This window comes from Peromyscus maniculatus, chromosome 9, assembly GCF_049852395.1.
Source record: "Peromyscus maniculatus bairdii isolate BWxNUB_F1_BW_parent chromosome 9, HU_Pman_BW_mat_3.1, whole genome shotgun sequence".
Classification (NCBI taxonomy): Eukaryota; Metazoa; Chordata; class Mammalia; order Rodentia; family Cricetidae; genus Peromyscus; species Peromyscus maniculatus.
Window position 1 is genome coordinate 97596279 of NC_134860.1, and position 15349 is coordinate 97611627.

A 15349-nucleotide genomic window follows, 5' to 3' on the forward strand; every position below is an offset into this window, starting at 1 on the left:
GTGGGAATCGGAGAAAGCAATGACTCTAGGTTGTCTTCAGCAACGGGCTGTGTACTTTAGGTATGGAGAAGGGTTTTATGAGGGGAGACTATGCAAATGACCTATAACTCTGGAGAGTATGAATATTTAAATGGAGGAGGAGTGAATGAGAAAGAAGTTCAAAGCAATGTCAAGGCCATTTAGTTACATGAGGACTATATTAGCTATGTGTTGGTTACAGCATTGTATTAAATAGTTTCCGCATCTGTTTACATAATACACACATTTAGTGCTCATAAGAACCAGGAGACAGATACTAGGGAGCCCATTTTATACATTAGGAAGCTGAGGTACAGAGGCATTAAATAACTTGCCTGAGGTTATAATTAGGATGGAAAAACTGAAATACAGAAGTCAGTAGACTTATCCCATACTCTTTATTCTGCCTCTTTTCATTTTAAAGATTAAGGGAATGCCATGTTTCAGGCTATCTCTAAGGATGCGTGTGAGCAGAAATGAAACTCAAAATTAACCAAACGAGAAAATATTGAAAAGTGGGTCTAACACTATCCATTTCTGGTGAAACCGGATGTCATGGCATCCGTTTGGTGAGATGTAGTGGAGATGAGGGGTGAGGACCTCGGGGACTCACTTCCCCCTCCAGAGGATGGATCACCCAGCAATGTAACCAGGCACACCTGGGGTGAATGATCAGTCTGGAACCCTGCATTGGATTCTTTCATCACAGAGAACGCAAAGTCAGGCACAAGTGACATTTTATAACTTGTTTTTCAGCAAACTGATCATCAAGAGTTGACATTTTATTAATAAGCAGAATGACGAACATGCAAGATCCTGATCTGTTCACATCTTTAACCTGAATTCAAATGATTATGGGCTAAAATTCTGATTCTCTCTAGACGCACAGAGAGAAGTCCTCTCCCTTAATGTGATGGTGTTTGATGATGGGACCTTCACGGGACTGATTTAGATGAGGTCATAAGTGTGGGCCTATGGATGGATTAGCATCTTTACGAGTAAAGGAAGAAAGACTGGAGCTCCTCTGCCAGCCAGGAAGGGAACCCGTCAGTCATTGCCTCGTTGTTAGAGTCCCCAGTCTCCAGACCTGGGAGATGCAAGGTCCTATGGCTTTAGGTGCTCGGTCTATAGAATTCAGCTCTAGCTAATGACAAACACACATAAATTTTGATCTGCTCATTTCTGGCAAAAGGACATTTTTGTTATATTTTCCTGCAGTGAGGATGGTTTTAAAGAGGCTGAAGGTTTGCTTCAGGTCCACAGCAGATGGATCTGAACTAGCCTCGCTTGACTTCAAAGCCTGCTCTTCAACCGCTCAGTTGCTCAGTCTCCTGTTCTTTGTATGTATTCAAACCCAGGGCAGTTGTAAAGGTGTTCAAATAATTACTGGAGAATAAAAATCTTCCTCTATTACTTTCAGAGGCCATATCTCCCACAGTGGCCAATTATAACACTAGATTTTCTTGGATGGCCACTTCCTGTAGACTGTTCTCCATGCCTGGGCATTGCACAGGTCTCTTCAGTGTGCTCCACGTTCATGAGCACTAGGCTTGCTGGGATCTTGGGCCCTAGCTATTGGAAATATAAATGATTTAACTCTTCACATCAACATAGATCGATACTTACCTCAGTGCTGCTTAAAATTCAGCACCTGCTGAATAAGCTGATAGACTAAAGAATGAAGATATTTAGTCTTTGTTCAAGTAGGAATGACATGTGCATTAATTCTGTTAAACCCTGGACCCAGCATTGAAATAATGTTCCAAATCCTATTTTCAGAAGTGTGATGTCTGAGGGATTTGTGCTTTGGAAGCCATGACAATAAAAACTACAAGGTCAATTTTCAAATCCATTGATATACACCACAAACAAACCCATTAAATTAATAAACTCAAAGGACACAGAATTTTTTTTTAAGCTACACAGCACCCATCCAGTAGAACTTTCTTTACCAGACTAATTACAAGGAGATTTAAAAAAAGCAAGCTTTTATTAATCGAGCTTGTTTGATTCAGCCATGAAGAACTGCTGGGCAGAGAAAAAGCGAAGAGACAGAATTCTCATGCTAGCCCATTAATGAAACCCAGGGTCCAGAGGAGAAATGTCAGCCACCAAGAGTCAGGTGTTGTTAAGGAGTGAATCTCTTGGAATTGTAGCTGGTTTGAAGAAACAAGGAAAGAAAAGAAACTTAACAAAGTTTGGCTTTATTAAAGCCTCCAAAAAGAAGGTTACACTTAAGAGAACAGTGAAAAGAGACAAACCACACCCTAGAGGAATGCTGTACCATCCTGCCTTCAATGGCCTATAATGTACTTGGCTACATAGTCCTGTTATTTGCCCTCAGATTATTCCTATAAAATAAATAGGTAAGGGCAGTCACGATGATTCAATGTTGACCCACATCTCATAACTAGGGAGTAACAGAGCAGGTGTCACACCTGGGCTTCAGAGCCACACGTGTCTATTTCCCATCACAAACATTTTGTCAAGTGCAGTATTTACACACAGGGATGGGATGGAGATGATGCAATTGATGCTGAAAGGCTGTTAGCACGGGGACCCCTCACTGCTTTCTGAATTTGAGCCATACTCTTCCTGAAGTACTTCTTAGGAGATGGGAAATGGTCAGGAAAAAGCAGAAAGAAAAACCACGAAAGTTAGGAGACAGAAGCGCTAATCCTTCTCTTGATTTGCTGTGGGAACTTGGACAAATCTTCTCAAGCTTTCTGGGCTTCAGTCTCCTTCTAACATGGCAAAGACATGGGAAGGAATGCATTGGCATCAGTTATCAATGGGACCTGAGCCCACTGTGGAATCGAGGAAGGACTCTTGGAATTCCACTTTGCTGGAATCGAGGAAGGACTCTCCTCATATGGGAGGGACTTAGTATTGGGGGGAAGGTGGGAAGAATGTCTCATTCAGACTCACAAATGCTATTCCCTGTGATAGGCATGGTGATATGGCTCATATAGTGGTGTAGAATCAGAAGAGGGAGAAACAGGAGTGCATGGATTTCTGGGGAAGGCTTTCAGAGAGCAAAAGTTAAGCTGATTTGTTCCAGCGTGAGTTTCATTGATGGTGAAGACTGCTGAACAATGATAAGAAGTTGAATGTGGCTGGAACTCAGGGTCCAGGACGATGGGAAATTTTACAGGAAGAAAGATGGGCAAGGACAGAGTTGTGTGATGCCCAGGGCTTCACGTATCTGAGAAGGGACTCATATGTTGTGTTAAGGGCTTTGGACTTCCAAATTATTGCAAACCACAACTAAGCTGGGAAGCAAAGAGTGGTTCCATTGGCCTTTGGCAGTGGACACTTTGGGCCTGGTGAAAACCATTCTAGCGGAGAAGAAAGAAACTCAGTTGATGCCAGTGAGGAGCTTAAAGGAATACTTCCAGCTGGAGATGGTGAGGGTACACAGGGTGTAGAAGAGCCAAGAAAAACCGCCAAGAAGCATGTAGCAGGATTGTTAGATTCAGGGTCAAATCCATGCAGGCTCTGATAGAATTGGTGTTTGAGGTTTCTAGTGTGGGAGATTTTCTAGACGTTAAGTAGGAACGCAGCTGAGCTTGAGGGATATAACAAATTTGTTCACCAGCTCATTCAGGACTAACGTCTTCTCAGGTAATAAAGTGGGCAGGAGGCTTGGGTAGAGGCGCTCATGAATTAAGGGTCATTTTTAGTTGATGTTCGGGATCTGACCAAACAGTCCAGGGCTGACCACATACTGCAGGCAGAGAGCATCATTAAGGTGGGTTGTGGACAGTTTGTTGAGGGACAAAGACACAGAAAGAAATTTCCCAGCCTTGGTTACCAAGCACGCACGCACGCACGCAGGTTACCTCTGGTGTACCACAGCAGCGTCAGTGAGATTTACCTGCGGGTGTTTGTGACTTGGTCTCTACATTTCCACATCCATCAGTTGATTTAAGAAATGTCTCCATCCCTCATCCTCAAATTCAGACACTTAGACACACATACCTCAGAAAATACCATTTCTATGCCAAGGGAGGTGGCATTTCTACCCATAGCCTCTTGCCCTCCGCTAAAGCTTCTGACCACCACAGCAAGGTGCTTGCATAAAATACAAACCGGACGTCAGCCTCGGTTCTTCTCTTTTCCTTAATTCTTGGCAGTGACAGTTACTGCCTTCCACACAAATCCTAACATCACCCACTGCTCTTTCCATGGATCCTCCTGAGGACTCAGCAGGAATGACTCCCCCCCTTAGCCAGCCACAACCAAAGCCTCCCCGCTCGTCTTTCTGCTTCCACTCTGTATTGTCCCTGTAACAGCTAAGCATGAACACAGAGATGCAGTCACCTCGTACGTGTTCAGAACCGACCCACAGCCCCCACTACTTACACCCAGCCTCTCCAACTCTGTCCTGCCTGTTTTTGTGACTTGAAACCTCCAAGTGTGTGCCAGCTCCTCGGCCTCGTCTGGGGGAGATATTTCTAGCACCTGGAGTCATGTCCTCAGACCCAAGTGCAGCTGTCCCCTTTTATGCCTCCAGCTACTGGGCACATCCACACTACATCCTTCAAGAAGCCTGTTTTAATTGAGTCCGCTGGGCTGTTTCCATGTCTCTAGCCACACCATTGTCACATTTTCATCACGATATTTATCCTCACCAGGCCTGCCAAACTTACTGCTTACATGGTGAGCTCCTTAAGAACAGGCGCCTGTCTGCTATTTCCTGGCAAATACAGTGCCATCAGAACACAGAAAAGCAAATGGCTCAGGCACACACCTTTTGATGAAGGGAAGAGTGAATGAATGGAAGTCGGCTGGAAGTTGATGATGGGACTGAGTCAAACAACCGCTGGGAAGCAAAGCAGGACAAGGACTTTAAGGAGGTTTCCAAAGCGACCGGGGTTGTTAAGAGACTTAGAATCAACGCTTAAATTGTAGGTTAGAATTAAACACAGGCAGGTGAAAATAAGAGAGGTCATCCAGTTAGAGCTTCCATGAAGCCACCAGGCAGAGAAGAGAGTCCATGAAGGCCCTCTGCAAAATAGAAGGGTCTAACAGAAACCCAGAACGAACAGTAGGGTTGTTATCCTCATTTGCTACAGGATATTGAGGGTGTCTTCTGGTCCTTTGGTACAGCGCTGTGTTCTGGAAACCATCACCGTGATCATTAACAATGTTCAGTCAAGTCTCTTGTTCAGGAGTGGAGAGAGATGTGTAAACTCACACATATTTTCTCGTCAGCATTTTTTTTCTCTCTCTCACTTTTCCATGCCAATGTGTTTGGCTGTAGTACTCAGGCAGGCACCTTCCCATGAACATGGTGAGAGCTTGAGCATGGTGAGAAATGTGTCCCCTGGGGGTGTGCAATATGGCAGTCTCACAAAGAAGAGGACAACATGCACAATGTGGCAGCACAAAGGGTCTGGCCCACTGGGCGTCACCATCTAAAACATTTTCTATTTCAAATGTCCCAACATCTTTTTTTTTTTTTAATTGGAACCCGAATGACAATGGCCTAATTTGTGCTGCTTTAGAGGGTGGCACTGTATTTGGTCGTAGGGCTCTTTGTCTGTATGGTGCGCTGCTGCATTTCTTTTTATTTTTAGCTTTTGAGACAGCGTCTCATCTAGCACAGGCTGGCCTCAAACATCTGGATGCTCCTGCCTCTTCCTCCTCAATGCTAGGACTGCGGGCCAGCATCACCACATGCAGCTACTTTTTAGGTTTTCACACATCTCAGGTGAGGTTCAGGGTCCCCTCCTGTGGCACGTGTTCCCAGGTGCTCTCACCACACAGGTGGACCCCGCCTCCTGCCTGTTTTGAGAGGAAGTCGACCTGCATGAGCCACACAGTTTGATGAGAATTGAGGGCATCACTAGTGAAAATCCTGGGATAATATTTTAAAACGAGAGCTTAGTGTGTGGAAAAGACATCTTTCACTAGCTTCCAAATAGCTCAGAATGTACTGCGGAGGACGAAGACTTTCAGCGACTTAGAACAGCATCAACAGAAACCAGGCTGCAGAGAGAAAAAACGGACAGAACAAAAACAAAATCCCAGAGCCAGTAGAATCTTATGAGGACTACTGACCCAATTTTAATGGAGGCTAGAAGGGCAAATGAGTCCAGCCCTGTTTAGAGCTGGACACAAGTCCCTAGACTGCATTTCAGTTTTAAGGGTGTATGACATCAACGTCTTTATAGCACTCTCAGCAATACCCATTTGCACCTCTAGGTGGCAGCAACTCTCTTCCGTTCTTAACACGGCTGCCGGCAGCCTTTGTTTCCTCTCTCAAAGGTAATTCCAGACTTCCTTGTCTTTCACAAGTCAATACTATGCAGTTTGGGGAAGATTACTGTAAATCACTTTCACTGAAGGACACCAGTCCATTCTTTAGTCAAGCTACAGGGTTCTACAAACAACACAAAATAATTCAGGTCTAAAGTGACAAATAACAGTAGTGTGTTTTCTTTTCTCTCTCCCTTTCCAACAAAAAGTAGTATTTCTCTTTTTTAACAGACTTTTGAGGAATGATTAGAGGAATGGGAAAACAGATGGAATTGAAAAGATTTCTATGTTGCAAAGTCATTGCTGTTTTATAGGATGTAAGTTGACATGCCCATTTATAAATGCTCCCCATATTTATAGCTCAGCAAATTAGCTCTAATGTTCACACAATGATGGGGACCCAGAGGGTTGCCATTCTTGGTAAACTGAAGTAAACACTGTATTACTGCCTACAAGTTCACTTTCTGCTTAAATGTGTCACATACCCTTGCCGAACACATATTTAATGACTGTAATGAACCATACTCGGTCCTCAACACACCTAAAGGCTCAGGATTCTAAAATGTTTGAGTTAAGAAAGGCCCAAGAGAACTGAAGTAAATTACAGCCCCATTGGGGCTGTAATAAATGCTAGGCATGTCAATGAACCAGCAGGGGCGGTGGGTAGGGAAGAGATTGCTTTTGTATGAAGCTGAGGGGTGAGGTGGCTAAAGATTCGAGTTTAGGAAGCACTTTCCTCCAAGGTGCTCCAGTGAAAAGTATGATCTCTTCAGCACACTGCTAAGACAGTATTGTAATAGTTTGCGCCAGACATTCATTGATTGACATAAGGGAAAGACTGAAGGGTGGGAGTTTAAAGGCCAAGGTATATCAGAACCCACGCTTGTGGACACATGCTTTATGCATCTCCCAGGAGGCTCTACTGCTGTCTATTTTACCATCAGCACAATGTGTGTTTTCCATTAAGAGAGAGCGTTTTTGAACCGTTCATTCAAAGTCAGATGGTAGTGAGGATTATGGTGACGAGGATGACACACGCTGAGCTCAGGGAGAAAGGTCTGCAGGTATTTTGACTGAGCATCCTTGTGTTCTGGCTATTGAAGAACTGAGAGGAACACTTGAGAAAGTAATTTACTTTAGCTATTGATGATAGACTATCCCTGGTATCATCGGAAAGATGAGAAATTGCAGCCTCCAAGGGAAAGCATTCAAATTAAAGTTCCTAACTCTGGGGGCTTCTCTTCATGGTCCCTTCTCGTTTTGAATAGAAGGAAAAACTGAAAGTGCTAGCCTGTGGTAGTCTTCTCTATGGCTTTCTGCTAAGGCCATCTTTTCCTTCAGGAAACAACTCTTTCCCTCCCCTCTCTCTCCTCCTGGAGTAGTCCTAGCCCTGTGAACTCCCTGGCCCTTCCTTCCTAGGCCAAGGGTGGGACACAACCTCGTGTGAGATCCATCATCCATGCTGAGTTTCAGGGCCAATGTGAAGGAGGTGCAGCTGAGGCCCTCTGGGTCCCAGTCGCCCTAGTGAGTCCTGCTACACCTGAACTGCAGCTCTGATTCCTGTGTTCCCGATCTGCTTTCCTTTTCACTCTGTTCTCTTCTTGTGTCCCCACCCCCCAAAATTCCCCTTTGCTTATGGCAGCCAGATTCACTTAGTTGTCTTTGCTTCTAACAGGAGATTCCCATCTGATAAGACAGGCTACAGACATGAAAACTTAGAAAGAGATAATGGCTTCCCCAGAATGGACAGTGGATTCCAGCAGAATGGACAGTGGATTCCAGCAGAATGGGCAGCTTACCAGCTGTGAATTTATATAACTGGAACCAATGATACTGAGTTGCTGTAAATATTTTGATAAACACATCATCTATTATCATTTTGAGATATTAAAAGATACATATTATTAGGATGCCAAAGATATGTAGTAATTAGTTTTAAGGAAATAATCAAGAAACGTTGTAAAGAAACTAGTGGTCAGATAAATCCACCATAATAATGTGAAAATGTTTTATTTTGAAATGATGGATAACTTTGTTGTCCTTGTGCCCACAAAGACTCCTCTGTATATAAAAAGATGGCATTACAAAAAGGTTTGGTAGATGCAGATCAAGACAGCAAGTCTACCCTGCAGAACTCCCTTACTGGTAAGCCTATTGGAGTTATTATTGCAAGCACTGTTCTCAGCATATTCACAGACACATTAAGAGTTCTGATTGGCTACCCATTTTAATTGTTTTCTCTCAAATACTTACACAGAGAATAGCTCTAGTTTGTTAGAAATGGCCAATATTTTAAGCAAATATATATGTTGACTATTATGATGAAGAAATAAGTTTCTCAGTCCGGTGTCATGGTGCACACCTATAATCCCTGGAAGATCTCAATTTCAAGGCAGCTTTAGCCATATGAGATCTAGGTTAGCCTGGGCTACATGAGACCCTGCCTCACATCCCCACCCAAAATGTAGTAAATGTTGCTATTATTTAGAATACATACACATACATATTTTCATGTTGGAACACATTATTTTCTGCATTGCATATATTAATAACTCCACTTGTTCTGATTTAATTGTCCAGACACTCTTTACTGTAAGGTTTAAAATCTGAGCAAGTTTAAAAGGAAAAGGATTCTCACAGAGGACAACAATGTGATGTCATTTCAAATTCAATATGCAGCAGCAGCAGCAGCAGCAGCAGCAGGTAGCTTTTCCGGAGTGAGTTATGATTATGTGAGGATTAAACACTCATTGCTATAAAAGATGTACCTCCCAAAGTAACAATTATATGAAAAGAGTCCACAAATATGAGAGCTAAACAAGTTGCTTTAGAGCACACAAATTAATGCTTTTCAGCTGTGCTCTAGCTCGTGTGAGAGAGATGTGTAATCTTGACAGTCTTGCACCCAGTAATCCTATACCTTGATAGTCCTACACCTGGTGGTCCTATACCCTGATAGTCCTATACTTACCCTGGCTACAGTGCTGACCAAATGACATGAATCAATAAGGATTGTGAGCAACCTCTGATGTGCCCTACACGTCCATACATCAGGTCTACAGTGTAACTTTTATAATGGTTCTGAGCTGGAGGCTGATGAAAGCAAAACACACACTTGTAACAGAAAAAAAAAAATCTCTCAGAATCGGTGACCTTCGTGGCTCAGCATGATCTTAGAGCCCCAATTCTCATATAATTAAGGAAATAACTATAGAAAACAAGCTAGCTAATTTCTTTCCCGCATCGTCTTTACTATGGCTAAGGAGATATTAGAGACCAAATCAGCTGACACCAACAGGAATGAGAACCAATTTGCTACTTTTATCATCAAGGTCTTTCGCTGAAATTCTAGGTGATAAAGAATATAAGGAAATTAGACCCACGTTGTTATTGTTGTTATTATTTTCATTTTTAAAATAAAGTCAGTTCTGAAGATGAAACACAGAATTTAGTGACATGTAATGGCCACCAAGCTCAATTTGAAGAGGTTGCCAAAGTTACCAAAGAATTAACTAAGCCTTGGTGCATGCCAGTAACTCCTTGCACTAGGAAAGCTGATGCAGGAGGATTAGGGATTCAAGGCCAGAGAGTTTGAGGTCAGCTTGTGGTCAAAATAATTAAATAAGCATAAATAAATAGACAAATAGAGATATATGAGTCTGTATTGAAACTTTTTTTTTTTTTTTTTTTTTTTTTTTTTTTTTTTAAGAGGGCTGCATTTGGAAGGGTTGGAGATGTAGTTTTCCCTAAAGGCATTCCTTTTCTTGGAAATCGGCTTGCCAGTTACACCACTATGGCCCATTTACAGGAGAAAGCTTTCATCCAAGCCAACTTAAAGGCCACGGCCTGTGACTTATTTACCAACACCTGTGGGTTGAATCACAAATGGCCAGGCATTTATGGGACTGGAATTGTCACATGGTGGCTTCTATACATAATATCCTTGCTTTTGTTCTGTAAGTCAAGAAGTAATTAAAAGAACACAATCAATATTGCCTATAGGTATGGAATATGAAAAAGTCCCCAAGATGATGAGCCAGAGCTTTGGCAGGAGTACTTGCTACTTGTCTGTTGTGAGTAGCTATGGCTTTGTCGTCGGCCCTAGTTCTGCTAGCCGGACATTACACCAGCGGGAATTTCCTAGGCAAAGCCTTCTGCTCAGTTAGTAATGAGTGGATGTTACGTAACGCTGAGGATTTCTCTCTTTCAGATTGATAGGCAAATGACACATGGTAGAAAGACTCTAGGAAAGGTGAGTGGGGACTAGGATCTATGCCCAGGTTTGCAACATTCCTCTCCATGTTGGGGTCTCCAATTTCTTCACGTGCAATGTGACAGGGTTTTCCTGAGCTGCTGATGTGGACAATTCAGAAACCGCAATTTGCAAATAGCCTGCCTCTTCTTAAGTGGCTGGTTCTACATCAGATTTCTGAGTGGTTTCTCATAGCAACAGCCTCAGTGCCTTCCTCTATTATGGGAAAATGTTTAAACAAGAAAGACTCATCTTATTTTTATGGTATAAAAGCACTGGAGTTTCATCCCTCTCAGAGAATCCATGAAGAAAGTAGTAACATTTGCAACTGCATGTATATAAATATTTAAGCTTACTGTAGCGCATCTCCAACAGTAAGACATTCAAGTGAGAACAGGAACTTCTTGCCCTCTACAAAAACTTGTAACATGCAAATGTTAAACATGATTCAATGCAGAATGCATAATCTGGCTGGAGACTATTAAAACTGGGACTTTCCCACGTCTTCACAATCTCAGACATACTATTAAGAGAGAGATCATAGTTGAGATGGTGACAGCGACGTCAATAGAGAAAATTACTTCTGCTTTACTGAGGACAATTTCCACTAATGGGGAGAAATGCTTTACTTTCTATGTCAGCAGAAAAATAACCATAAAGTCTCAATTATGAGGCACCAAGTACCAATGCATGCAATGACTCTTGGCATGTGTTCCAGAGACACTGTCCACCATTACCACTCCCAAATAATGACAAATGTCCAGGTCCTTTAAACCCTGAAGGGCAGGGCAGGGTGGAGGGGAAACAGAGGGAGAGGAATGTGTGAAAGCGAAGGATGAGCATATATGGAGATGGTCATGTAGTTGAGCACTCACCCAATCCTAGAAGTATCTGCAGCTGTAAACCAACTTTGGTGTCTATTTGACAAAAATCCCCACAGAACCCCCCTGGTTCTGTCCTACCATACACATGCACCCAAACACACAGATTTCAGATTTGTATTGTACCTTTGAAAACATAATGATGGAAGTCAAACATGGAAATGGCCACTCTCCTGTGAATTTTACAGGAGAACAGCTTCCAGAAAAAAAAAAAAAACTACAGTGAGTTAAAAATCTAACTTCACATTCAGTGTTTTAATGGGGAAATATCCCCACTTGCCTGAAAGATCACAAACTTTTTTTTCTTGTATTACCATGTCCAAGAAAGGGAAGTCAATGTTCTGAAAGAAGATTTACACAGTGAAAGGGAGCAGAACAGCATACCCTAAAATACAGCAGTTTGGCATGAGAATCTATGTCATACAAGGCAGATGAAAAAAAGCAGACGCATAAGAATCCACGTGACCCAAGGGAAATGAAAAGAAGCAACAGCAGGCTGGAGAGTCTGCTAGGTATGTTAAGAGCATTTGCTGCTCTTCCAGAAGACCTGAGTTTGGCTACCAGTACCCATGACAAGTAGCTCACAGTAGCCTGTAACTCCAGCTCCAAGGATCAGATGGTGTCTTCTGTTCTCTACAGGCGTGTGTGTGTGTGTGTGTGTGTGTGTGTGTGTGTGTGTGTGTGTGTGTCTTAAGATTTACCAAAGTAAATCTTAAAGAGCAGGTATGAGGAAACCTCTTTGCACTCCCCATTTTTCCAGAAGGACAGGGTCATTTCTATCAGGAGAGACAACTTTTATTAATCCAGGGATGACACCAGTGGAACCCAACTAAGCAACTCTTCCCCTTGGGTTAGTGTCCCCTGCATACCTACCATCCCATAACTTGCCGTCCCTAGAAGTCCAAAGTCTTCTCTCTTTGTCTCATCATCTCTCCAAAAATAAAATGCAAATAAACCAACCAAATGCAATAAACCCTCTGGTAAGATGCAATAGATGCTACAGAAACCCAAGTTCCAACTTCCCCTCATTCTGAGCCCCTTGCGTGGGCACATTCCCCTATGAATGTGCAGTGAACGTGTTCATGAACCTGCCTTCACTTTTCCCATAGTAGCCTCTCTGCTGCTGGCTAAGATGAGAGTCTCAGCTAATGAACCCCAGGGGTAGTACAAGGAAAATGGTTTACTCCCTTACCCCCTAACAGTTATGGACACCTCCTTGCAGGGGCAATAGTGAAACACAGAGGAGCAGTCCAATGCATGATACCATGAAATTTATACTCCTGGAGCCCAAAGGGTTAACAATCCCCAAATCAGCAACCACCCCACAGTGTGGTGGCTCTGAGGGGGATGGAGCTTGTATCTGGACTGGCCCACTTTCCTCAACTGGTTTTTTTATGAAATGAATCTTTTAATAACCCAGTCTTCTTTATTGTTATGCTTCCATCCTTGTAAGAAAGATCTTCCTGCCATTCCTGAATCCCTGAGAGTTAGTACATAGCTCAAACCTGGCTGCATCCTAGCATCTATCATGGACCCAGAGGCCCTGGTGCTCCAGTTCTCTCTCTGGATGTGTTCACAGTGTTAATGCATTTTCTTTGGGTTTTGGCTGATGTTGTTTGCTTTGAAAAGACATCCTTGCCCACATAGTTCTTCACCTCCAGAACACAGACAGCTACCATGAAAGTGGCCAGTGGTTGCGTCCTTGTGTCAGTCTTATGAAGAGGAAAATGCTACTTTAAATGTTTTAAAGTCACCTTACTCAATAATAGACATTGGTTTAGGAGCTGTCAGCCACAACCATTGCCTTCCAGAACCTACTGAGTGAGCTATATCTCACTCCACAGAGGAAGTACAAGCCTTTTCATTATTTATGGATTTTAATTGCTTATTTGAGGAACAGCTTTAACTGATTGGAGCATTTGCTAACCCAACTGTATGAATTCACAGTTCTTAACTCTTATGCATACTATTTGAGGCTCTAGCGGAAGCCAGAGCCAAGCTAGTGATGAACTTGACATAGAATTCTACAAATTATCCCCAACTTCTATTTTGAGGAGAGCAAATATCTCCTGCCTGTTCTCACCACTGCTAGATGAGTAGTTAAACTTCCTGACTTTTTCATAGTCAATATTTCACAACCAAGTATCAACCATTTATCACTTCACTAGGAATAGATGCTGGATGATTCATTGCTTCTTCCTTGCAGGTGATTTATCCACACACCAGAGTCACAGTATTTACCTAAGGAAGATTCAAGGCAGAATAGATCATAGACATTTTAGCTAGCGCCTGACCAAACAAGTTTATACAGTAGATCTATCACTATTCCTGTTAGAATCAATTTAGAAATGTCTTCATCTTCTTCTGGGTCTGATTTCATCTTTAAAGGACACAATAGCTCATCTCGCTATTTTCCCTACTAACAATATGTCTTTACTCCAGTGATTTCTTCTCTGGGATGGATTCTCTTCTTTTGTTTTTACAGTACTAAGGATCAAATCCAGAACTTGTGAGCACGCTAGGCATGAGCTCTAGGCTTGGGTTTTGGAATTGATTTTTAGGTCTCTTCCTTCCTACATATTTACCCCTCAGAACTACACCTCTCCAGGTGGTCTTAAATAAAGGTGGTAAGTGACCCCTATGAACATGTCCACAGAGTATCATCTACATTGCGTTAGAGAATCTAAGCTTATCATATACGTATGTGAGCATGCATGTGGTTCCCAGCATAGAGGCCAAGGAAGCAGTACGAAGAGTGTCAGGACTTAAGGGCGTTCACTCTCTCCCTGTGCCACAAAAACACACACACCCCTCCCCTAGAAGCCACTTAGCCTTCTGAGGATAGAAACCATGCTTTATTTATCTTTCTAATCTAGTGCTTGTAACAGTGCCTGGAACATAAATAAATGTAGTTAAATAAACATGAGCTGAATTTTCTCAGGGCTAGTAGTAAAATCCCTTTGGGTTATTTTCATGGATTACTAATTTAGAGATAAAAGTAGTTTAATCTTACCAACCAACTGACAGGCTACAAACTCTGGAGGAACAGGTTATCTTTGCCTCTTGTATAGAATGAAAAGGGAGAGAAAGAAAATGTATTATCTACTCAGTGTTTCCCATTCAGCCCTTTAGAGCAAAGGGGCAGATGCCAGACCCCAGGGCTACCAGTGGTCCCTGGCATTTTTGGCTCATGTTGCTCACTTGAATATCTCATGTCCTCTCTGCACAGAGTAGTTTCTTCGGTATAATGTGCCTTCACCTAAGAAGGAATATAAGTTCTACAGAGTCCAAACTGGACCTGGCTTCCCCCTTACTTTCATTCTGTCTCCTGGCTTTGTCATTCTCTCATCATTCCAGGTCTGACAAGGGACAGCAGGCCTTAATGACTGAGAATGACCATCAACGATGCCCAGCCTTTGGGCAGCCAAAGAAAAGGCTTCATCCTCAGTGCTGCGTCTCCCTCTTTGTGAAAAGCAAAGCAAAATATTTCACAAGAGCACCAGGCTATTGTGAAGGCTAATTAGATTCAATGGGGAAATGGAGGGAGGCAAATTGATCAGGTACTATTCAAAGTGCCATTTGTATCCCTAAAAAATATCCTGGTTTAGGAATTAAATTAATTTCGAAGTGGAATCTTTGGCACTCATCTTCCCACATTAAGAAAACATTGCTTTCTGATCAAAATCTTGTTCTAAGCATAATCTAAAACAGTAAGACAGAGATCTATGAATTCCTACCCATTTTTGAAGTAACACAGTGCATGTCTCAATTCTTTCATTTTTCTTTCTTTTATCTTCCTTTCCATGATACATTATGAATTGGAAGGCTAATTTTGTGCAGTAATATAAAGAAGCAGATTTTTGAACCAATATTAATCTATTTTCTTGGTTTCACATAAAACATTTTTGAAGTCCTTTAAGTTGGCTCTTCAAAG

The 15349-nt window shown here is 42.4% G+C and overlaps 1 protein-coding gene across 7 annotated transcripts in view; it reads right to left on the bottom strand.

Moving 5' to 3' along the window:
* The window catches only part of Klf12 (KLF transcription factor 12), a 433603-nt gene that overhangs the window by 62550 nt on the left and 355704 nt on the right, over window positions 1-15349 (bottom strand). The window lies entirely within an intron of this gene.